This window comes from Vulpes lagopus, chromosome 19, assembly GCF_018345385.1.
Source record: "Vulpes lagopus strain Blue_001 chromosome 19, ASM1834538v1, whole genome shotgun sequence".
In the NCBI taxonomy this organism is placed as follows: Eukaryota; Metazoa; Chordata; class Mammalia; order Carnivora; family Canidae; genus Vulpes; species Vulpes lagopus.
The window spans coordinates 39,850,049-39,876,664 of NC_054842.1; the positions used below are offsets into that span (position 1 = coordinate 39,850,049).

Sequence of the window (26,616 nt, forward strand, 5' to 3'; positions counted from 1 at the left end):
TGGCACCTGTAACATAGTAGGAATTAGACAAGAATTTCTTAAGTAAATCATCCTTCTTCAAATAACCCATTCCTCCTCCTGCTCTTCCTCCTTCTTTTCTCTTTTTCTCTCTTTTGAACTGAGAGTTTGGTTTATTTCTAAAACAAGCATCTCAAACTAGATGATGCCCAATCAGCACCTCAACTGAAACAGAATTGAGGTGTCATTACCTGTCTCTCTTATACCCTGACTGGACTGGTCTGTCTAGGATTGCTGAGTGTCAGGGACCATTTGATCTTACAAATTGTTGTTTTGTTTTGTTTTGCTTTTTGTGGAATGGTGTATGATGCCTATGCTCAATAAATGCTGGTGATGAAGAAGAAGAAGAAGAAAAAAGAAGAAGAAGAAGAAGAAGAAGAAGAAGAAGAAGAAGAAGAAGAAGAAGAAAAGAGAAATAAGAAAAAGAGGAAGAAGAGAAGAAGATAATGCAATTATGCTGGAAATGAAAATGATAAAATGCAGGTTAAGTGTTCTATAAATGGTACCACTATCACTGCCACCAATGCCATCCCCTCCATGACTCATCACTCTGGCTTCCTTCCCATTCTGGGTCCTACCAAGTCTTCTCTCTCCTGGTTCTTACAATCTTTATGAAGGTCATTCGATTTCTAACACCATCCCACTTTGTTATTTTTCACTGCTACTGCTAAAATATTTTGCCTCAAACTTATTCACTTAAATTACTCAACAACATCCAGCTTTGGGCAGCTGTTTTTTCATTATGATGCTGTCCTCTGATTGGCCCTCTCAGCTCCCACAGTCTACTCTCCATCCCGGGTGCCTGACTGGGACAACCTGCTTCTCCTAGTCCCCAGTCTAGTCTCAATTCTTTTGTGAGCATGAAATCAAGGTCCCTCTAAAACTTTCAAAAGGAAAGTATTAAGCAAACACATTGTAATCATTTCAGATGATTTATTAATGTAATCATTAAAGAAAAAAATGAGAAAATGACTACTGTAGCCAAAGATGTACAAAAGGACCTACTATTTTCTTTGCCAAATCCTTAATCCCTAACAAAAAAAATTCTAACTGCTGGCACCAGTTTATTAAAGAATTTCTGATTAGTTGGGATATATATATAAAGTGGTTTATTTCATTTTTTTCCAATTACTGCTTCCAGCTGTACTATGTCGAATCCTTCTTTATGGAGGTATGTAGTTCCACTAATGATGTCTTAGCCAAATTCCATTATTCAATTCCTTTCGGTTGTTAAGACTTGGTAGAGTCTAGCTTAAAACTTAAATCTTCAAAGCAGGATTGATTCTTCTTCTCCCTACAGAATATTCTAGAGCAGCAGGCAGGATGACTTGGAAGGGAGGAGAGGCAGGAGCGGTGTTCCTCCAAGTCTCTTCTGGGCACCTATGTCCCCTGGCATAGGAGACACGGGGGTGGGGGTGTCCAGCTTGTTCCTGCTCAGTCCCTCTCTTAGAGGCCTCTGCTGACACAGTAGCACCTCCATTTTGCTGAGAACTGCCTCACAGGGACCACTCAATCTTCCATCTGCCCTGCCAGCTATGTACATTCCCAGTCCTTTCCTATGGCTTGGATCAGGGGCCGTCTGGGCAGCATGGTGGCTCTCACCCTTCTTTTGAATTCCAGCCCTTTTATTGGGCCATGGACCACTGTGCCAGTTCATTTTGGCCACTCCCTAAATACACAGAGCCTTCAGGTCCTGCTGACACAGACCACTCCAACTGATTCCTTTTAGAAATCTCTAGGCCAGTCCCCATGTTCTTGTGCACTCCCACTCCAAGAAACCACATCTAAGAATTCCCTTCCTTTACTTTTTTTTGAGAGGGCTTTAGCCTCTTTTCTCCACTGGGGAATGAACTGGCAAGGCCTCTTTTGCAGGCAGCCTCAGCCTACTGGGTGATTCCTTCCAGTACAGTCCCTTCCACTTGACTTAAGATAGAAGAAGCACCCCCTTGGACAAAGGGAACAGCTTGACACCTCAAACACTGTAGTCTTTCCAAGGATGACCCCACTCCTCCCCACCCCTTTCATATACCAATTTGAGTCAAAAGAGATGGTGGGGAGGTTGAGGGAAATGAGGCTGATTCTGTTGCCAATTAAGCTAGTTGGGAGGTGAGGCGTTAACTGCTGGAGAAAGCTGCTGCTCTTTTTAGTATGGAGTCATTTATCAGCTTTTGTTTTCAGCTTTGCTCCCAAAACCCAACTTGGCAAACAGGAAAAGGCCCACAGGATGACACAGCTTATGACCTTTATGTCAGGTTGCTTCTAGTTTTCTTCTCCCTATCTAGAGTTGTTTCCTCATTTTTAAGAAGAAATACAACATAGAGGGGAAATGAAAATTGGTAAAAGCTCCTCTGTTTAGTTGGCCCTGAGTGTCATAGGTAAGAAACAAAGTAGAAGAAAACTAATTACAGTGCTATTTTGTGTTTAAAAAATGTTTTGTCCTAAAAAAAAAACAAAGCAAAAAAAACAGAGAAAAGTGGATCCTTATCTATTATTTATCTTTTAATAACTATACCAACCTGCCCTTTCTCAAGAAGTTGCTTAATTATGAATAAGGAATTGATTTTTATGGGGCCAAGAATTGTGTGTACACATTGGAATTCATTCTGGCATCTGCCTGCCCATTATTCTGGCTTATGTTCTGCCAAAAGCCAATGAAGCTCTGTTGAGAGAACCTGCTGTAAAACATAATGACTTCAGGAATTGGGGGCATTCCAGGCACCCTGGGAGGTTAGAAGAGCTGCCTCTTAATAATAAGAGGTTCTGGCCAGAAGTTCCTCTGAGCTTCAGTTAGAACCGTTGGGCTTCACCTTCCCAAGGGCCAACAACCCTGCAGGGTGGAGAGCCATGTTTGCAGAGGGCACATTAATAACTCTTTCTGCTTCTGGAGGACCATTTAGTTAATGACTTTGCTCCCTGAGATTCCAAATTCATACCAAGGTGTGATTTTCCAAATCCTTGACAAATTTCATTTTGCCATTTTGACATCTGACACAAGAGAAAAAGCCAAGGGGAATTCTGTGGGAAGTATGAATTGGTGTGTCATAGCTGCCCCCAGAATAACACAGCCTCATGCTACATGTACTGATTCACACCATCAACAAATACCTACTACTCATCTACTATGATCAGATATTTTTCTAAGCACTAAAGATCAAGCAGCAACACAACAAAGCTTCTAATTTCACGTTTCTTACATTCCAGTAGAGAAAATAACATAAAAAAAAAAGCTAAGCAGATAAATATATGATTTAATGACAGAGATTGAAAAGAAACAAAGCAGTATGAGGGGATGGGATACAAAGTGATAGGGGAAATGCTTTAGTTAGTATGGTCAAGAAAGTCTTCTCTGAGAAAGATTATTAAGTGGAGTCCTGAATCAAAAGAACTGGAGTGAGCTTTCTAGACCCTCTGCTTTCTAGCTAGCACTTGCCTGGTGGGTCTGCGTTGCTGCAAGGCGGCAATGTGGCTGGAGGGAAATGAATGGGGGGAGAGTGGTGGGAGATAGGGCTGGAGATAGGGCTTGGGCCAGGTCTTATGGAAGCTTTCAGGCCATTTTTAGGTCTTAAGATATTCTTCTAGGGATAAACAGGCAGCCACTGGAGGGCTTACAATTGGGGAGAGCTGTAGTATGAAATATTTTAGATGAAGTCTGTGTCAATAAAGTAGAAGAAGTTGGACAGGAGACAGCATGGTCCCATTGTATGTATTCCCCAATGGCTGAGGCAGACCAGATCTCTCTTCATCAGTCTAGATGCCATCATCTAAATGAGACCAGACAAACCACAGCAAACCACAGGAGAAGGAGTAGGGTGGTGAGAGGAAGATGGAAGGAAGGAGGAGAGTTTAAAGGGCAGATGAATTTAGTAGAAATAGCTTCAGTAAGCATTTGTAATGTAGTCGAGGACTGGCCTTGTTTTTTGGGTTCCAGAGGCAAGCTATGGAAAACAAAAGTAAAAGTAAAAACACCATAGGGAGAAAGATTTCAACTTCATATATTATTTCAAAATTTACTAATTTTTAGATCCGATGCAAAAGGAAATGGGTACTAGGAAAATGTAGTGAGTTCTCTGTCCTTGGAGATACTTAAGCATAGATGAAAGAATTACTTTCCAGGGTGCTATGGAGAAATTCCATGCACTATATGTTGGATAATGTGGCCTCTAGGAAATTCTCACCCCAAGAGTTACTGATTCACTACGTATTTTTCCAACTTCCTTCAGGAGTATCAGGAGAGGGATGTAGGGTGCTTTGCTTTCTGTGCTAACCCAAATCCTGCCATTAGAAATGGCTGAACACTCAGTGAGTAAGGAGCAGTACTTTACTGCAATGGGGACACAATGAAGGCACAAATGATTTAGGCTGGAGCTGGGTTGATAATGACATCAAGAACAGTTACAAATTTCAGCATGGAATAAAGCCTTTGACAGATTCCTAAGTGGCTCTGCTCCATTAAGTTCCAACTTTAAGGTGACAAAGAGATCCCTGAGTTTAAAATTGGTTAAAAGGGAAGAAGAGTTAAAGGAGGTTTGTTATGAATTATGTGTGCATTTTCTTTGAAAGGACATCTTAAATTACTTTGCAATTTAGTCTGAAAGTCTTGTCAGAATTGAATTAGTCTGTGGGCTTTGAGAAAATTTTCTCTAACACCTCATATTGAGAGGGAAGTGAATTTGAGATAGTCTTAAAGATAAAAGTAACTTGCAAATACTCTTCTTTTATTTTGTTTTCTTTCTTTCTTTCCTGAGACAGAAACAGAAATTTGAATCCCACTACTATGAGCCTTTTTAAAAGAGAGAGAGAGAGACTAATTCTTATGACCTAATGGGAATTTCAACCCTTTCTCTTACTTTTCAGTTCCTTTAATCATCACTAATGAAATCTTAGCTCCAAAGAGTACTGTGATCTGTGAAACTTTTAGTCATAATAGATATTAAAAACAGATATAGAAAAGTAGGTTAATAGCCACTAAAGATGGAAATCTAGTTAAAATTAAAATATAATCATTAACAGGTGCAAGCAGCATCAAATATTAATCCCCCATGTTGAAATGAAGAAGGGGGTCAGGTGCTCCAACATTTATTCAGCCCTCAAAATACTTACTATTTCCTGTATTCTTACTATGGAGCATTCACTATGTGTCAAGAACTATGGTAAGCATTTTTACAAACTCATCTGATTTATCATCACAGGATCCCCTAAAGTAGGTGGTATTGTGATTTCCATTTTATAGATGAGGGAACTATGGCTTAGATTGAGTAACTTCATGTGTATCATCTCATTCAATCTTTCTAACAATCTAATGAAGAAAGTATTTGCATTTTGGATATACGCAAACTCATAGAAGGTAAATCATTTGTCCAAGGTAACTCACTAGTCAATGGAGCAGCAGATATTCAGCTCAGATCTCATCAATTGCAAGTCTATGTACAATGCAGGCTAGAAAGTGGGAACATCAGGATCTATCACCAAGTGTGTCCACAGCTAAATAACTCAGCAAACATTTCATCTTTATAGGAACAAAGAAAAGATCACTCTTCAGAGTTTAAGATTTTGGGACCTTTAGGTATAATTTGTCAGAAAAAAAATTGTATTCGTTCGTATATCCATTTCAATATGAAGAGTTTTACTGACAACCTGGTACTACTTCTGGGCCAAGATTTTTTCATGGAGGCCACTCTTCCATACTAAATGGCTTTAATATCTTGGCATTCACATTAATACCAGTTCAGCTCCATCATCCTATGTGGTTGATCACTCTGTGCTCCCACATGCGGAGTTCTGTCTCTTTATAGTAATTACTTATCTGTATCTCAGAGTCTTCACCTGAAAAATGGTGATGACAACAATCATGCCCCCTTCATAGATTGGGGATTAACTGTATCAATATGTGTACAATGCTTCTACCTGGAACGTAGAAAGCACTCCATAAATGCTAGCTGCTATTATTTTTGTTATTGTTATATGTATTAGTATTATTATTGGAATGATTGCTTTATCTTTCACCATTTGCTCAAAAGAAATCGATAAAAACTAAGCTCTATTTCTAGGAAGATAGAGGCATTTAGGAATTCCAATTAGTGTGTCAGAACATTATAAGAATCTTTTGGGGGTGAAATGAGCAATACATTTAGAGTTAGATCAAATACTGAATTCATCTTTTTCTTAATGAGGCCTGTAGAGCAGAAGGCTACTAGCATAGTATCAAACAAGGAGATGCATGTAAATTGTTAACAATAGCTAAGCACAAAAGATCCATGGTTGTCTTGCAAATCCAATGAAGCTGAACTTCTAGCAGCCTAGCCAGGGAAGGGGACACAAAGGTAGACATACCACAGAAATCCTGTTGCTATACCTAAGGCAAAAAATGTTCGTGAACAGAGGGTGTCTAATGAAGTTGTGTTGGATTGCGGATTAGCAACAATCAAGGAAAAATCATGAAACCAATGGAGTTTGCTTTTATGGCGATCACCAATACACAGCTCACCGCATGCTACATAGAGATAAAGAAGAATCTGAAAACAGGCACTTGCTTGCCTTGGGGCCTGCAGTGTTTCAGGCAGGCTGCATGAGGAGGACAGAGACGTGGCTGAATGAAATGCTAGTTTCCTCTGGCTGGGTCAAAGGACTTTTCATAGACAATGGGCTGCCTTCCTAATCTGAGTGTCTTTTATTCCCACATTACACAGATCCCACTCCCATTATAAACCATTTCCTGAGACAGACTGAGTTTTACCTAATGACAGGCAACTCCTGGAAATTACTTGCACAGGTTGGCTCACTCCCCCAGACCCTTCCCTGTTCTTCCATTTATTAATAATTAAGTGAGTCTCTGGGCCCCAAATCACAAATCAATTTAATTAAGAATCTGCACCCATCTCTCTAGAGCTAAATACAATTTTGCTTGAGTTTTAGGGTATCTCTGGGGGCAAAGCCCATAGTTATCTTCTTAAACTAATGTATTTTACCAAGTTAGTTGCCTCACTGCCACAGAATTTAGTTTTGTGTTTGAAGCATGAAACCTACAGACCAACAAGTTCTACCAAATAGAGTTTTGCTTCTACATAATGTTTTTATATTACATTACATGCATCTAGCAGTTGTTATCAAGTGGATATTACAGAATGCTTAAGTTTCACAGAAGAGTCATTTCTGAGAGTAGATCTTCAGGACACGACTTTATCTGGGATAAGAATGTGGACTTTGAGGTATATTTGAATTTCAAATTAATACAACTTGTAAGAATTAAGAGATTCCTAACTCAAGCAATTAATAGGCCTCTCCTACCCCATGCAGTAAAGATAGTTACAAGATATGGAGTCAGAAGCCAAGCATAGGGTGAACACTTCATTTACCAAGGCCTTTGCTGAGCTGGGGAGGAGTATAAGCTACTGTGCCAGTAGCTAGAGCCCTGGGTCCTGAAGTAGTCTTGAAGTATCAGGAGAATGGTTTTTGCACATCTAGGCAGAGAATAGCTCAGAGGCTTGGGAAACATGCAAGCCAGATGATACCCTCAGAGATTGGGGCAAAGGGAGGTCAGGGGAAAGCTTCACACTAGAACCAGGTAAGCAAGCCATAGTAAGTAAGTAAACAACCAACAAGGTGGCCAGGAAATCAATGATTCATGAGTCCAGAGATGAATGTGAACCCAACATAAATCCACACATGCACTTTTCTGGAAAGGAATTCCTTAACTTTCGTCAAGTTCTCCATTTAGTTCATGACCTCAGAAAGGTTAAAAACCACTGAAACATGGGTACACATATTCTGATGGCGGAACAAGGAGGGGTAGTTAAAATCTGAGTCAAACAGTGATCTCCAGAAGGTAAGACAAGAGGGAGAATCAGATAACCATCTCAAGGCACAGGAGCACCTTGGTAATGGAGGAAACCTTATATCTAAGTCATGAGCTTTTTGAACACACATCCTGCTGGGGCAGGGGCTGTATATGGCTGCTCTGGACTAGCAGATAATGTACAGAAGAACACAAATGAGTAATGACAGGTCAGAAAGAGTGACAATTCTTGACATCTCAGTACATGTGGATGGAAAGTTGAGGTTTTGAGTGTTATATTTGCACGGTAGTGAATAACAGAGTTAGGAACCATAGCAGGTAACACCATGAAGCCTAAGTTACATGTGGCCTGGATCAATCCTTCTTTCTATCCATGAGTGAGCTTATGTCAACTTTATGTATTCAATGCATCTAAAGTCACATGCCAGTACTCACTGTCACCACTACTACCAGGACTTGGCTTTCTGTAGGTCAACCAGAACATGTGAGACAAATAGGCTTGGTTCAATGTGCCCATGACAAGATCTTCAACGGTTGTCTTTGTTTATGTGTTACCAGACAAATGGGAGAAATGAGCTGTTGCTCCCTCAGAAATTTGGGGGAAGAATGTCCCTTGAGGGCTAAATTATGAAATAACTAGTAACACCATGGTAATAAGAAGCATTAGGGATACAGATGACTGTTCAGAAATGGGTTAAAACTAGTCAATTTTTCCTATATATATATATGTATATATATATATATATTTTAAGATTTTATTTATTCATGAGAGACAGAGAGAGGGAGAGAGACAGAAACACAGGCAGAAGGAGAAGCAGGCTCCATGCAGGGAGCCTGATGTGGGACTTGATCCCAGGACTACAGGAGCATGTCCTGAGCTGAAGGCAGATGCTCAACCGCTGAGCCATCCCGGCGTCCCTTTCCTATAGCTTTTAAGAGAAGAAGCATGTAGCCAAGGTGGGTCAGAAGGAGAAGAGAATTCCTCTTCTATCCACTTAATGGGTATGCTACCAGCTGGTGTTGAACTGCACTTCTTGGGACTAAGGTTACATAGAAATTACAAAGTCTTTGAGAAAAAGGAGAGAATTCAACAATTTTACCTCACTGTCTCCTCTGGATTAAGTATATTCATTAGATTCTTATTCAAACATATTACCACCTTCTTGGTAAATTCCAGTTTTTTAAAAATGCCTCAGGGCCATTGTTAGAAAGCAGCCAAATGGAACAGAGGTGAGCCAGTGATAGGAGAGGAGAATGCCATTTAAATAAAAGTAATAGAGGACTGTAGCTGCTTTCATATTCATTAACTGTGTGTGTGTGTGTGTGTGTGTGTGTGTGTGTGTGTGTGTGGGAGAGAGAGAGAGAGAGAGAGAGAGAGAGAGAGAGAGAGAGAGAGAGAGAGAGAAAAGCTCCAAAAAAATCACGCTGAGGAATAGTGAAATCCCTGTTTTTGTGTGTGAAAAGCCTGCTTTAGCACTTAATGCTAATGAAACTTCATCAGGAGGATGTCGGTGCATAATTGGAGATTATGATACCATAAATGCTTATGAAATGTGCTGGTAAAGGCCTAGATAACATGGTAACATCATCATAGGAAAAGTATGATAATCCCCGCAAACCTGATGTCAGAATTTGGGGACTATGATGAAACGGAAGGTCTAGGGAAACCAGACAATTGTCTCTGCCATTTATTGCCTTGGAATTTCCTGACAAACCTTGGCTCTGAGACCAAACAGTCTGTGTAGGTGGCAGTGAGAGGAAGGAGGGCATTGGTTCTGCTCAATTATTTACATTGAAAATGTTCAGCATTTAAAATTCTGGATTTTTAAAAAAGAACTTAAGCAGTAAGTTACCAAAATGATGAGAAAGAGAAAAAATAATTTTCGGTTTTCAAATCATGATAGAATAAACTAGTAAGAATATAAAAAGGCAGTTTGTTGGTAAATTGAGCGATCAGTCTGTGCAATGCCAGCTTAATTTTAGAGTCTTAAATACTGAATTTGGAAGGCCTGTATGGTCTGTTTCTGCAATATGCTCAGTGTTAAAATTCTCTTGGGCTTTGTACTTTCTATATTGCAACGTTAATAGCTGCTGTTTATCGAAGGTCTCTTGCAAGACAGACAGAACTGTGATAGGCATTTTGTATACCTTAGTTGTAATCTTCACAATAATCCCAAAGGAGAGATAATATTATCTATGAATTTCAAAGAGAAATTGAGGAAATTGAGGAAGGTAAAGCTACGTGGCCAAAGTCATGCAGTGAGTAGGTGGTAGGACTGGCATTACCATCCAGTTCCAAACCTCCTTATGTTGCCCTCACTCTTGCTGCCACCCAGTAAACTGTATGTTGGCAAGTTTGTACATCAGCAAAAGGTTAGTTATATGTGGTGGTCCCGATGGGTAAGTGCTTTCCTTAGGTAGGCCTACTGGTGAGTTCTTTAAACTGTCTGGTTTAACTCGCATCTACATATTTCATTAGTTCTTTGTGTATTTATTTAATAGTAAACCAGCAAAAAAATAAAAATAAAAATAAAAGGTGACCCCAAGAGCAACTGAAACTGAAGTAGAACAGGGTTGCTTTCCTCCAGACTTTCCTCTAGGCTTAACAAAATGTTTATGTTTGAAGGGTAGAGTGTTTTGCTTGTTATCTGGCAGGAAGTTGCACATCTGTTCTTGGCTGCTACCAAATTTTACAAATAATTAAAACATTATTTTTCTACCAGAGTGGAATGTATTGCCAAAAGGTGACTCCTCTGGGAGCAAAATGATGGAAACCTATACCACCAAAGTGAACTTGGGGACATCTAGACTGGCTGTCACCAAGAAAAGGGAGTCTTGGTAAGTTCTCTTTGAGCTGATTTGTGCTTCGAAATATGCAAGAGTTTGGGGCAGTGGTTCCTCCTGACCTAAGCACACCAACAAAGGCCTTAAGTACAGCTGGTGGACCTGATGCTTCCCTCCTCCCCCAGCAGAACCATATTCCCTTGGCTTCAGAGGTGGTTCAGCAAAATTGGAAATATTTATTAAATGAGAAATTAATTATATTAAGATACATGTTATGCCAGATGGTGATCTCTTCTCTACCAACAACTCTTACCAAACATCTGCCTACGGCTACTATATCCAGGCAGATGTACTGACTTCTTATGAAGAGACTGATTATCTCCCTTCATTGCTGCATTCCTTTCAATGTTTCCCTTCCTGCATCGGAATTTAAATCAGCACATCCCTCATTCTTGCCTAGTTTAGGGAAAATAAAGTCATTTAGAATTGCATTCCTCTTAGCTCTCTCAACTAAGATGTGATGCAATACCATGAATAAATTGATTAGGGCAGTGTGGGTAGTGTAGAAATGAGACACACACACAGAGAGAGAGAGAGAGAGAGAGAGAGAGAGAGAGAGAAGGTCAGGTCTTATGAAACTCATATTTATTGACTGAAAAACTAACACTGATTGCCAGGGCAAGTGACAATGTGGAATAAATGTGGGCAATCAAAGAGCAATGAAGACTTCTCTGGAAAGATTCCATCAAGTGGTATTCTAATCTCAAATTCTGGCTTATTTGTGTGTAACAATTTCTTGGTTGGCTTAAATGGGAGACAAACTTGGCAGCAGCAAAGAGGGAGATGGGATATACTGCTTACTGCACAATATATTCTAATATGCTACCTTGTCCTTTAGTACGATAAAACAATCCCTGCGGCTGAACTTAAAGAGGGAAGGTTTTTTGGTTCTTAGTCATTTTCTGGAATAGGATGAGAAAGAGCCTTTTGCAATATGTTTACTATAGCCCAGGGCAAAAACTTTCTCCATGGGCTTCTTTGCTTCTTCTGGGTGATGGGAGGAAAATAATCCAGGACACAACATAGTTCAGTGAAGTTTGGAAGAAATATCATTTTGGTGGAAAAATATACACTCTAAAGTTTTAAGGCGCACAACCAAAAATATATGGGATAAGTTTTACTTAAGGGATTTGAACCTTGTGAGAGAGAATTATCCAATATTGACATCACTTTTTTGTTCCCTCATTATTAGATACTTCCTGTCGAATTACCTGGCTGCTTCCATCAAGGATATGATCTATGAGATTGTTAAAATGACATGACATCATGCTTAGGGAATATGGAAAACTCATTCATTCATTCAAAACTCAGTGTACAGACACTCTCCCAACAACGTATAAAGTCTTGAATACATGTCATGGCAAAACCTTTCTTCAATAGCCTTCCTCTCCACTCTCCTTAAAGCTCAGCAAAAAGAAAGTGCCAGAACCCTATTTAGCATGAGCCCGTGAAAGACATTACTTATCTGAGAACTGAGTTAAAGGTAAACTGCAGCTGATTCTTAAACTATTACACACTTACTGACTGAGATGGGAGCAGATTGGTTTCTATAGTCTCAAATTTAGAGGTTCCTCAGAGCTCAAAGAAAGGTGTGGTGCTGAAAGAAGCAGAAAAACTGGCTTCAATTAATTCTAATCATAACCGTTATTGCAGAGAAGCGATTCCGTTCAGAGTGGTCTATGGAGGGGGAGGTTGAAAGCAACGAGCACTGCCCTCCCTAGAATCGCAGTATTGAGAGCCAGTAATGAACAGTTGGATTTTAACTCAGGGCCCACAGATCAAAGGCTCCATTTCTGCCTACCAATTCCCTGAGCTCTCCAGTTCCCTAGTAAATTTCTTTTGAACATATTCTCATACCTTATTATATTTTAAAAATGGAAATGTTAGTGGGAAAAATCCACTTCATTGTAAGGGACACATTACTCTGAGAGCATAGCTTTCCCCACAAATATCAGCGTCACTTCCACTGCTCTGTAATAAGTGGCTGCAGCTGTTGCCATGGCAATTTTCATTTTTTAAAAACTGTATCCACACAAAGACAGGCAACGCAGCTGTTTCCATGAGGCATCATAAAACAAGCCCAGATGTAATGATGCTCCTGCCTTTTGCCAGAGTGAAGAGGACATGTCTGTAAATCCAAGCAGAACCAAAAGTGGGGCTGAGACTATGCTCTGATAGGGTCTTCTGGGAGGGTCACTGAGAGCTGACCAGAGTTCAACTTCCATCCATTTTTCTCAGGCAGGTACTTAGCACCAGGTCATCACTGGTTATGCTGTTTACATAACTTACTCCGATAGCTACCTTTCAAAAAAGACACCTTCATCCCCTGAATCTCCACATGCTACCCCCGGAACATTCCAGAAGCAAGCTCTGTCGACAGCACTAGCCCAGTACTGGTTTATCTGAAGTTCCATGCCTTCCTACCCCTACCAATGTGTTATTAAAATGCTGCCAGAAAGTCAACATGGCATCTTAAAAATCATTCTCTACTTTTCAGTTAGGAAGAGTGTGCTACCTGCTGTTGTCCTTGTCCTTCAGCAGGGAAGGAGTCTGGTTTTCTTTGTGTGGGGTGCAGGAGGCACTGACAATAAAAAGACAAAGGGATACCTGTGGAGCGGCCATTTCTTGCTCTCTTTGGGAGCAGAAATCTTTGTTTTGTTGTTTTGTTTTTTTTTTGTTTTCAGGGTCTTGATTTGCTTGGCAAACGGGATGCTGAAAATTATGTGAGGAGAACTCACAGCTTCAGTGTGGTGATGGCCTCCATCCCTCACTCTGAACACGATTCAAACTCGCTGCCCCTCATTGTCCTGGAGCGGTAGTTCTTGCTGTCACACAGGTGCAGTGGGACGGTGGCAACAGATTAAGTCGGAAAAGAAAGCCTGGCATGTGCCTCATGGGGAAAGGGTTTGAAAAGAAATTACATCCCCTGTCGTTTCTCCTCCCCCAGTTCATATGACTATTTAACTCTTAAAAAAAAACATAATTATGTTTCTGGGTTTCTCTATAGTTTATCAAACAGTCAGTTAACAGCTATTTTGTTGTTACCAAGAGCACTGAAATATGAACAGTATAAATCGCCAAATGCCCAGGAATCTAATAATAAAAAGACTTTACTTGGAAAGCATAAGTGGTTCTTTTATTCTGGGAGGAGGGCCTTTGTTTGCAAAGAAATAACGGCTGTTCTTAACATCTGAGTAATCAGCAATCTTTGTGGTGGTTGTTGTTATTAAACCTAAGATTGAGATGCGACCTACAAATAATCCTCAGGAAGCTGTGGGGCTTTATGAGCTAAACAATTGCCTGGGCTTGATCTTAACTTGCCACTGACACTCTCTGTGACCCAGCAAAATATCACTTCTGTCCTTTGTGCAGTTGCAACACAAACAGGCACTTCAGGAGAAACAAAGAACCCAAATTCCTCCACGGTGGGTTCTGCGTTAAAAGGTCATACAGAATAAAATATATAATGACACGGAAATAAGTAAAAGAAACAAACACTTTACGGATCCTTTGAAACCCATAAGAAATCAGAGTGCACCAAAATATTTCATCTGCCTTCTCATCATCTCTCAAAGTAAGAAACCAATCAACGGCTCTTTCCATTTCTTTTTTTTTTTTAATTCAGAAATCAAAGGAAATATGGAGAATGAAGTCACTGGTCTGAGGTCATGCAGCTGATCAATAACTGTTGCAACTATTCCAACTATTATCTTCTGGCCTCTTACCTACCAGCCCAATGCTGCCTCCAGATATGCTGTTGCCCTGACAGGCAGCAAAAACTGAGAGAAGCCCCCCCCCGGGTGGACTATAAGCATGTGAGAAATAAACAATAGAATTCAGCAATTTGTCAGATTTAAATATTAACACTGCTAGGTCAACCCTTAAAGCTAATAACTCTATTTTTAAATATTAATGATGTACAGAGATTGGTGACATTTTTGTTCCTCTAATGGATTTGAAATCACCGTCCTAAAATTCAATGTGCAGTAAATCAGAAAAAACCGATCAGTATGAAAACACCCCCGTTGGTCAGCAACCAGGTTAAGGCTCGGACTGGGAAATTGTTTCACGGTCATAGAGAGGAGCTAGGATAATGAAATATAGGAGATAAAGACAGTTAAGGAGACCATAAGGCTGAAATATATTCTCCACCAATACTTTCTACTATTTCAAATCCTCTTTTCTCACCGTGCCGGAGGCTGAGAGAAGGGACCCACTGGGTTGCCTCCCTCCTTCTTGGCAGGGCTTGCTACAGATCAGAAAACAATGCAGAGAGGAAGCTCTGTGTGATTTATTTTAACTGATCATAAGAAAGTGGTGAATGGGAATGTAAGCGGAAACGCTGCAAGTGTGTTGGAGCACACATTTCATTTCCCTTAGACGCAGGAAGCTGAGGGGGAAACAGTCTCCATTATGACAGGAGGGGAGCTATTTTTCAAAAATATCTTTTCTTTGATGAAATTCCAATATGATGATTTCTATTGGGATTCATGTTTGTTCATTCGATGAATATTTCCCGGGTACCTACTAAGTACCCAGCACTGCTGTGGATGCTGGGGATACACAGGTGACTATGGGAGGCGGGGAGGCAAGGAGAGGACAAAAATATGTAAACCAACAATCCGTCTTTTGAGATGGGGAATGAGCTGCGATCTTCCCCACATAAAGATTCAAAATAATTTAGATTTGGGACGCCTGGGTGGCTCAGTGGTTGAGCGTCTGTCTTTGGCTCAGGGCGTGATCCTGGAGTCCCGGGATCAAGTCCCGCATCAGGCTCCCTGCATGGAGCCTGCTTCTCCCTCTGCCTGTGTCTCTGCCTCTCTCTGTCTCTCATGAATAAACAAATAAAATCTTTAAAAAAATAATTTAGATTTAAAAATTAAAAAGTGACTTCATAGGCAACATCTGAGTTTCATCACATTCCAATGAAATGAATTTTGTGGTGAGTTCCGTTCTGTAGATTTGGCCAAATCCATTTCAATAGCAAATGGGGGAGCCAGGATTTAAATTGAGGACATCTTTCTTCAAAATCCCTGTTCTTTACTGTACCATATCACCTTCGTGGATTGTTTTTAAAAGTGTGTATCTATGTTGGGTTTCCAAATCCAGTATCAAATAATTCTCCAAATGTGTGTATTTAACCTTCCCACCCCTATTGTTAATTTATGTACCGCAGAGTTTAGATTTAACCACCATGTTTGAATTTCACTGTGGAGAGAAAGGAGGGCTGGTATTAGGCCCTCTGGGTTTGAGGGTGAGCTCTGCTACCTTGGAGGCAGCAGTCTACTGGACAAGTCACTCAACCCCTTTAAGTGTGGTAACTTCCAAGGTCGCTGTAAGGATTCAGTGCAATGTGCAGCATACACAGTAGGACAGCTGCAAAGGCAACCTCGAGGAGTTACTACCCTGCCTCTGTTGCCTCATCTGTAAAGAAGGAACAAAAATGTTAGTTTACTCTTTTTTGCCTCTTATGGCTGTCATAAGAACACACATGGGAAGACTTCGTAAATGGTGAAGCAAAATGATCGCCATAGGAATCCTCTAAAACAGATGCTTGATGGAAGACGCAGAGCTGGACTAAGATTCTCATTATTTCATTCACAAAGAGAACCCAAGTGTTCTACTGAAATTTTGGATCAATGTCATGGTGTCAGCAGACCTCTAGCTAACAGATCAGGTGGTCTCATTCCTAGGTTCTCATGACCAGGGGTCTATGAAGCACACCGCTAAGGGATTATTTATTGAACTCATCATCTAGCTATTATGTAGAACCACCTGGAAGGAAGACCCAGTTCTATGCCTATATCAGATGGAAGGTGTCCATGTGTTTGCACAAGAATACTGAAAGGCTCCCTTTCAGACTCTTCTGGAGGAAACACCTTTGTGGGGCCCAAGACCCTCTCACTCTTCCCTCCTCTGCTTCCATGATTTCCCCCGTCCCTGTGCCTGCCTCTCTACCCCAAGTCCATCCCTCCTCCAGTGCCCAGTGCCTGCAGAACCCCCACCACCCCTTCCTGCCCTCGCTCCACCCTGCCCAAGACTGGAGGCTCTGCTATTTAGCATTTTCAGTCTGTGTGCCACCATCTTCTGTCGTCCTCTTCCCTACTTGTTTTAAATTCTTAGGCAATGCCTTTCTTCAATTTTTAAAAACTTCTTACTCCTACAGGTTTTATTTATCATTAACACTATCATATAAAAAATTCACTTGGCTGTTGTATTACTCAATGTTTCAAAATAATGTTTCAGAGCAGCCAAGAGTCAGGAGAGAATGGACCTCTGCTGAACTGTTTTGCTTTCACAAATCTCTGGCTTGCTCACTATGGGACCAGCGGCACGTAGCCGGCCCCACAGCCACCGACCTCCTTCCTGTCCATGCTTCTGACCCATGCTGGATGCTCTGGCTCAGATCCAGGGACTCTAGGTCAACACCTCTCAAGATCTCAACATTGACATCTTAGCTAAAGTCTGCTCTCTCAGAAGTTCCGCCCAAGTAAGGAAAGGCAGTTGTATGGGGTCAGTCGCTTCAAACATTTACTTACTGCCTTTAAAGGGACTTAGTTAAGTTGTAGCAATTCCTTTACCCTCTAGAAATTCTTATACTTAAATACATTACTTAATAGTAGTTCTGTGTTCTTTTAATTAATATTTCATTCATTTTTAATGTTTTAATGTTTCCTTTTAAAAAACTACAGGAAATACAGGCACAAGTAGGATAATTCTGCATGTAGTCTAAAATGAGAGAGCCTGGTTGAATAAGATATCTGATACTTAGCTCTATAATACGGGATAAATTACTTAACCCAACTGTATAATACAGACAATAATAGTACCTGACTTTCTCCAAAGGAATCCCTCTAACATTATAAGACCATTTCTTTATTTCAGTTTCAGCTCTGTCCCTGAGGACCATTTAAGATGCAGCCCTACCAAAAGCCAGGCAGTGGAAATGGCATTTCCCAGACTTGTGACTGAGAATGCCTATGACCGCATGTGAGCTTAAAGGTTTTAAAGGCAGGAGTTTCTCTTTCAGATTCTATGTGTAGAAATCTAAGTGCAGCTCTTCTAAGCCCCTTGAGCCTATTCAAATTTCTTTGAGGAAGCTGTTGACCTTTTCACTGCAGAGATGGGAAAGAAACACACACATCAGGCTTGCACATTTTCACACTACACCAAGTACATTTGTCTTCTGGGATATACACATCTCTCATGAATCAACAGCATAAATATTGACTTCTAGCCATAGACATCAACTCTGAATGGTCTTCATGAGATATGTAAAAGTGCTCATGTCCGAAGTTTAAGAAAGACCGCCAAAAGTATATGAGTACCAAGCATTTACTCTGGTCACCATCCTGTGAAATGGCCCCCAGCAATCCCTGACACTTGGTGTCTTTACGCATGTGTAGTCCCTCTCACACTGTACCAGGGTTGGTCTATGTGACCAACAGAATAGAGACAAAGTGATATAGTATGTCACTTCTAGGAGTAGATTTTAAAAGTTACTGTAGCTTCCATTTTGGTTGCTCTCTCATTTTCTCACATGTGCTATATCACGATTTTTCTCTTGGATCCTCTTTCTGGGGTATGCCAACTTACGCCGAGGCCTATAGCGTAGTCTGTGTGGCTAGGAAGTAAAGCATTCTGCCAACAGCCCTGTGAGTCAACTTGGAAGTATATCCTTCATTCCAGTTGAGTCTTCATAGACTACAGTGCTGCTGTTACATTGACTACAACTCCATGAAAGACCCTACAAGACAACCCAGCTTAAACAGCCCCTCAGAAACTGTGAGATAAATGTTTTCCACATTAAGCAGCAGAGTTTTGAGGTAATTTGTTACACAGCAATATACAAGTAAGAGTTACTTAGACTCTAGTTTTGTTTTATATCACAGCATCAGTAAATAACTTTAAGGAACTATTACAGTATTGACTTTATTCAGTTAGTGATTGTTGCTTTGTTTTTAGCTTTTATGGAGGGTGGATTTTAGAAGGTCAATTTGAAAAATACTTCTGGTCTTTCCTAAGGCTAATCAAGGACATTGCCTACTATGCCATTCTATGCCCTATTTTTCATAGAGTTTAGTAACAAAACAACACTGTCAAATGATTTGTGTGCTTTATTTAACTGACTTAGAGAACTATATAAAACTTACGTACTTCCCTTTTCACCTTGTTGCCAGGAGGCTCTGAACAAAATTTAATGTTAACTAAGAACCTGATTTGTGCCAGATATCCACATTCTTCTTTCTTTTAAGTGATGTGTTATCATCTTTTACATTTACTTATTCTTTTCGAAAATAAATATTCCTTAGCCCTATAAACCAACTCATATCCTTTGTTGAAATAATTAAGTTGAATTCAAAGCATTCTGACTTTGTTGAGTTTGTGTTAGGTGCTGAGCAGACGGCTAGGCTCTAGCAATGCAAAGATGAATAAGACAAGAAGTGGGGCTTCCTCTTAAGAAGGTCAAAACCAAAACAAAAATAAAGTTGAAGAAGAAGTTCAAAACCTAGTGATGAACAGAAATATGGAAAGTCAACCATAAAACTAGGTGACAGCCATCATGCTCTTCACAGAGTCAATAAAGCAAAATGAGAGTGTCAGTGAGAGAAAATGACTTCTGTCTTAAGACAGCAACCAGAACTGGTCTTGATGAAAAAGAGGCTGGCACCAGGTCTCAGGGAGAATAGGAGTCATCTAGGACATGGTGAAAAGTTTAGTGCAGCTAAAGCAAGGGGTGGGGGGCATGGAGGTAGAAGTACATGGGGTACAAGTCAAAAACACATGCTTCTGAGTATCTGGGAACACAGTTTATATGGAAGAGATTGTGAGACAATAAAGGCTATTTTTTTTTCCTATTAGGACTGACCAAATTAATAACTAACCTACCAAAGAATAATAAAGCTATTTAATAACAGTTTACAGTACTCCCACTCAGCTATGATACTGCTGAATTCTTGCAAAACTAGAAAGAAGAAATAATTTAGAGTTGGAAGCATGTCCAATTCTTATTAATTACCCACAGATTCTGTCAAGTTTCCACCAAGGGGCCCAGCAGTTGAAACAAGAATTAGAGGGAGTTCTGGAGCTTCTGCTTCCAAAGGAACCACCAGACCTCACAAAGATACAGATGGACCAATATGAAGCAAAAATGAAAGCCTCTTTTCTGCTTGCCTAAACCACATCAGAACCCATATGTTATATTACTACAGTTAAGGTAGTAATACAGGACCTTAGATCACTCCCCAAAATAAATACACTTCCAGTGGAGCATACCGAAAAGCAGGATCCGCGTTCTGACCTTAATGAGTTAAGAAGTGTCTACATGTTAAAACATTCAACAGCTAACCAGATTAATTAGCCCTTACACATAATTAGGATCTGAATGCTGGTTTATTTGCTGATAATCCACAAACATTTTTAGTTCTTAAGACCAGAAATTGCAAACTCAGGTGCTTATGAGGCCACACCTACAATGTAAAGGAACAAGCTATGTGTAGAAACAAAGGAGGGTAGTGAGAACTCTAATACTGGAGCCAGCGGCTCTTAATACTGGCACAAGGATGCAAGAGGAACTGTGTTTTCCTGGTTATTTTTGTTTGCTTGTTTGTTTTTAAGAGACACTAAAACTCTTAACCATTATGTGAAATTACCCAATTTTTAATTGGAAACTAACATAAAATACTTAAACAATGGATGGACAAAACAAAATATGTCTACAGATGGAATCTGGCTGATGGCCTACATGTTTACTTCCGCTTTAGACAATCATATTAGCAGATATTATCTTTGGCACATATTAAAGGAATTTTACAGAAACCACTTTTAAGACCACTATTTGTTTTCAATGACCTCATGACATCACTAGGTGCTGACAGGAGTACAGAGCAGTGTTAAGCAAATTAAGTGTCTTCAGAAAGTCATTAATAGATTGTTCTAGCAACCAATAGAACTAAACTAATGCAGAATTCCTCCTGTATTAGTGTATATAAATCTATATGTAAATTATAACAACTTTTAAACACATAGCTGAACTCAAAATAAAGGAATAGGAATCCCTAGGAGTAAGAAACAAAGTGAAAACTCAAAGCAAGAATGACAAGCTCCAGTTGACGCTATTAAAGAAAAAAAAAAGCCTCACAAAAAGATGTGTTTGTATGTTTTCTTTAACTGAACTGAAGTACAATATAAACCAATATCCCTCTCTTTTCATTATAACTTTGTTTCACAAAACATAAAGATAAAAAATATATGTGCATAAAATAAAAATAGTAACTACAATGAAGGGAAGGCATAAAATTAAAAACAAATTTAAAAGAAAGAACTAGTACTATAAGAAATAAAAACAACTGCACAATCTAAAAGACATAAAAAAATAGCTACTTTTAAAATGATTACTAATATCTTAAAAGTAAATATCAAACATAATGAAAGAACATAGCCAATATGAAAAAGAACCAGACCAAAATTTAGAAAATAAACCATAGGCAATAAAATAAAAAACTCAATCAGCACAGTTCAAAAGAGGATCAGAGAACAGGATCGGAAGAAATGATCCAGAACACAGGCAAATAAAGAGAAGAAAAATATAAAAGAACGCTAAGAGTCATGCACAATAAATTGAAAAGATGCAACACAGTAATTTACTACTAAATTACTACTATTGAGATAATTTACTAATCACATATCTTTAGTAAAAGAATCATTAAAGAAAAGCTTCAGAAAGAAGAAAACTGGACACAGAGGGAAGAGTAGGTACATGCAATGCTAAGCGAAGAAAATATTAAACATACCGATAAACCAAAATAAGCATTGATTGTAAAAATAATTGTGATTATTGAATGGTTAAAATGAGGTAGAACTAAAATACTAGATGATTAATGACATGAATGATGGAAGGAATGATGGAAGAGTTAAAGCATTTTAATTTCTCAGAATTAGGAAGGATGATGCCAGAGACATATATTTATTTTGGACTTTGTTGATTATGTATGTTATGTGAATTATGCATTTAGAATTTAAGGATATTGACTAAAACAATAAAAGGAACTAAAGTGAATCACTTCACGGTGGTAGAACATCAACAAAGGGATAGCAAGAACTCCATAGTCTAAATGAAAGCAGAAAAGGCAAAAACAAAATGCATTGAAAAAGTATTTACACTGAAAGCACAAAATAAGATACGTGTGCGTGTTTGTGTGTGAGATCAGAGATGAAAATAATGTTACCTATCATTCTATTCTACTATATATATAAATGATTTATACTATTTATTTATTTATCTATTTATTTATTTGAGACAGAGAGAGAGAAAGAGAGAGAAGAGAACTTGCAGGGGGAGGGGAAGAAATAATCTCAAGCAGACTGTCCACTGAGCACAAAGCTGGACATGGGGCTTGATTTCATGACCCTGAGATCATGACCTGAGCCGAAACTGAGAGTCAGATGCTCAACCAAATGAGCCACCCAGGCACCCCTTAATATATATGTAGTATACAATATACTAAATATAAAATAAATATAAATATACTAAACATAAAGATATGTTGTGTAATGCATTTATTGTATAGTATACTATTATGTAATATGTATTTACACATAAAATTCTCACACGAGCACAAAGAGATATATACAAGGATATTCACATGGCATTTTTGTAACAGTGAATATGTGGCAACAAGTTAAAGATCCATCAACAGGAAGATGCATGTGCGACCCAGGAAATGTAACAAAAATCCCCTACCCCTGGACAAGCAGAGCAGGACTAACTCCATTTTGTGCTGCACCCGCCACCTCCTGTATCATCCCCACATGACCTGCTTATTGCTTAAGGCGCTGCCCCACCCTAGTCAAGCCGCTGGGCACACCCTTACTGGAAATCGGCTCATAACAATGTAACCCCGCCTTGTGCCCGCCAAAACTGGGCGCCAATTCTGACCAAAGTAATAGGCCAGTTCAAATGGATACTATAGGGTCAAATGTAATTCAATCGGCCACCTGCGTGTGGACCCACATGACTGTGCAACTTTCTGTGTGTGTTACAATCTCATTGGCCACGGGCCCCTATAAAACTTCTACGCCTCTTAGCCTCAGGGTCCAAGTCCCTGCTCCGCTGTGGCTGTGTCGGTATACTTGGACCCAAGCTCGAGCTTGTAAATAAACCCTCCTGTGTTTGCATCGGTGTCAGCTCCTTGCTCTAGGATTCGCAATCTTGGGCACAACAATGCACAAATAAATGGATATATTTATATAATAGAATATTACAGAGCAATTAACATGAATGGATTATATCTAGAATTACCAATATGGCTAAGTTGTAAAAAAAATAATGGCAAATGGAAAAAGGAAGTTGTAAAAGAATACAATAGAAGACATCATGACTAATAACCTAAAAGTCACTAATAACCCCCTTTTCACAGTGATTTTCTGTACTAAGGAAGCAGAAAAGCTAAAATACTCAGTATCTTGTCCTCTCTCACAGCAAATGGTGCATTAGTTCTAGCAAATGAGATCTACTAAAATCTTTGCGTGTCTTTCCCTTCTCAAAGAAAAAAGCAAAATAAGGAGAAGACTTTCTGCCATTGACTCCCCTCTTTTTCTTTTCTGGAATGTGAGCTCCTGAGGTTTGGTAGCCAACTTGTAGCCAGTAGATAGAAAGCCACACACTAGGATAGTGCAACAGAATTATAGATAATGTCACTACCATTTCTGATGACATGACTATGCCACTCAATCACCACTGAGCCACCTTTCCCTAGATTTCTCTTATGTGAGACAAATAACAATTATTTAATGCTTGGTAGAGGGTTTTTTGTTGTTTTTGTTGTTGTTGTTGTTACTTATAGCTGAATGCAATCTAATTGAAACAAGAAGGTACAACATAATACCATTTATGTAAATTGTTTAAAACACAGAAATGTGTTGTATATTGTTTATAGGTCCATACAGATGTAGGGCATATAAAAAGGGTCAGGAAAAACACATACTGACTTTAGGGTTGTGGTTACCCTCAGGGAGAAGAGAGTTAGAGAAAGAAGTAAATAAGAAGACTACAATAGTAGCTGTATTTTTATTCCTATAAAAACGGTTCTGAAATAATATCAATCTTTTAAAAAGATCTGGGTAATGAATATGTTTTATTTGCCATATATTTGCATATAGTTGAATCATTTAAAAAGTTTTCTCTAGATGAAAAGAAATGTGAAATTATGTAAATTCTCTAGTTTCCTAGACGGATCCTGGTTTGTTGTGTAGTTTGTGGGTACTGTGATCCATTTCCCCACTCCAGTGAGTTAAAGCAGGGAGGGGTGAAGATCAGTCTATTCTTTTTTTTTTTTTTTTTTTAATAATTCTGGTCTCCAAGACAGTTTTCTTTTTAATTTTTTTTTTAATTTTTTTTTATTTATGATAGTCACAGAGAGAGAGAGAGAGAGGCAGAGACACAGGCAGAGGGAGAAGCAGGCTCCATGCACTGGGAGCCCAACGTGGGATTCAATCCCGGGTCTCCAGGATCGCACCCTGGGCCAAAGGCAGGCGCCAAACCGCTGCGCCACCCAGGGATCCCCCAGTCTATTCTGTATAAGACTGTTTTATATACAGATCTGTTGCAACTGTAGCAAATGATTGAGGAGAACAGATATCTGGGTAACTCTTATGTTGCAGCAAGGTAAGTAAATAAAAATTCTGGAGAGAGTGATCTAAGAACTTTAGATGTCTGGCTCTAAAGAAAGCAAGCAAGGAAACATGATGATTGGCAGCTGGAGTTGTTGAGGGCAAAGATATAGTATGATAACAAGCCTGAAGAAATAAATCCCAGCTCATGGGCCAATTTGCTATAGGGTAGGCCAGCTTAGGATCAATATTTTTTCAATTACATTTAAAAACTATTTCACAATCTAGTATTTGGATGGCAAGCTAGCAATGTTGTAGTTATTAATGTTTAACAAAAGTTTAGCTATACAGATATATATTCTCATGGGAAAAAAGTGAAGAAAAAATCTAAGAGTTCAGAGGGTATACAGTGAAAAATGAAAGACTCTTCCCCTCCATTCCCAATCCCCGATTCCCATTCCCTGGGGTACTATTAGTATTTCTTATGCTTCTAGACCTTTCATGCATAGATTAGCAAATAGATACGCTCTCTCTCAGAACAAATGTGAGATAATAGCATACATATTATTATTATTTTTTTTTTGCAACATACAAAAAAATATGGAACACTTCACGAATTTGCGTGTCATCCTTGCGCAGCAGCCATTCTAATCTTCTCTGTATCGTTCCAATTTCAGTATATGTGCTGCCGAAGCGAGCACAATACCATACATATTACTCAGCAAATTGCTTCTTAAGTCATGTATTGGATCTCTTCCTAATCAGCTCACACAGAATTATTTCATTCTTTTGAACAGCTGCAAGTGTTGTATGAAGTTATCATGTGTATTAAACAAGTTTCATATTGGTGAACACTTAGATTGTTTTTAATTTTTTGCTTTCATAAATAACATTGAAATGAATATCCTGTTATAATTCATCTTTTCTCTACAAGATTAAAAAAAAAAAACACTTTTAGCATATTCAAAATACCCACATGTGTCATTTGGAGTTTTTTCTGACTCAATCTTGCATGAAGCTGTCAGCCTTTTCCTTCACAAGCACCAAACTTTGATGGCTAGAGCTTCAAAGTACATTTTAGTATCTGGTAGAGCTGATTCCTCAGCATTAATCGGGACTTTCATAATTTTACCCATTACTTTTGAATATTTATGTTTCTAAACTTCAACACTGTTTTGTTAAATTTAGGATATTTGATCTGTTTCTCTGAGCAGCCTGCCATTATCACATACCCCACCTCATGAGGATTTTCTTTCTTCAGAGACTGAACGAGGAATGTTCTGGACAATAGGTACAGAGGAGAGGAAGAGAGGCATACAGAGGTAGGTTAAGCAAAAGTCCATGTAATAAACCGTGAAAACCCCCAAACCCTTTTCCATATAGGTCTCCCAGAATATTGGTAATTGGCTTATACCTCCTAGTACAGGAATTATTTGGAGAAACTGGTTCACAGATACTTAAATTTGGAGGTGCTACCAAATAAACACCAGTTTCCTCAATTACCCTTCAATGAGGCTCACTGGTTGACAAGCTCAGAGCCTGCCCCTAACTCATTTCCTGTGCCTTCTGAGGCCTCCCCCCTTCCCTTTCTCTTAAATATGGATATTCAGTTAAGCCTTTCTAATGGGGTGAGGAGAAACAGAGAACAGAATGAAAAGACAGAAAAAAAGAACTTGCAGAAAACAGACAAAATTTAAGGCACTTAAAAAAATATCCTGAAACCTATTATCAATATTCTGAGGCAAGAGAAGATACTGTATTCATGAAATAAGAATAGGAGCCTAGAAAAAGAAACAACCTAAAAACAAGAAGGGGCTTTTAGAAATAACAAAATGCAAGAGTTGAAATGAAATTTTCAAAATTGGAATATAAAGTTGAGTAAATTTTCCAGAAAATGTTTATATTAATAGACAGATGATAGATATATACTTAGATAGATATAGGTGAAGAATTAAAAAGGAGAAAATGAGATGATCAGACAAACGGCATGAGAAAATTTCCAAGACTGCAGGGTATAAATTTCTAAATTGTGGGGCTCACCAAATATAAAGCCCAGTGAATGGAAAAGAACATTATACTGGGCACATTACTGTGGCATTTTGAAACAAAAGGAATATGAAGGAAAATTTAAATAATTCCTTGAAATATAAAAAATAAATCACATACAAAGGTATCAGAGTCATACAGCATTGGATTTTTGAAAGCAGCACTGAAAGCTGGAAGACAAGGAAACATGTATTGAAATATTTGAAGTAACCCGATTTCTAACCTAAAATTCTATAGCCAGCCAAAGTATCATCCCAAGCATGAGAGGAGAATAAAGCTATATTCACCATGCAGTATCTCAAAAT

At 39.0% G+C, this 26,616-nt stretch overlaps 1 protein-coding gene and 1 non-coding gene across 2 annotated transcripts in view; both read right to left on the bottom strand.

Moving 5' to 3' along the window:
* SLC9A9 (solute carrier family 9 member A9) overlaps positions 1 to 26,616 on the bottom strand; it is a 494,822-nt gene that overhangs the window by 305,745 nt on the left and 162,461 nt on the right. The gene's annotated exons all lie outside the window — the stretch shown is intronic.
* On the bottom strand, positions 24,860 to 24,966 carry LOC121479178. Its single transcript, XR_005984680.1, has one exon. It is a non-coding gene; the product is annotated as a U6 spliceosomal RNA (small nuclear RNA).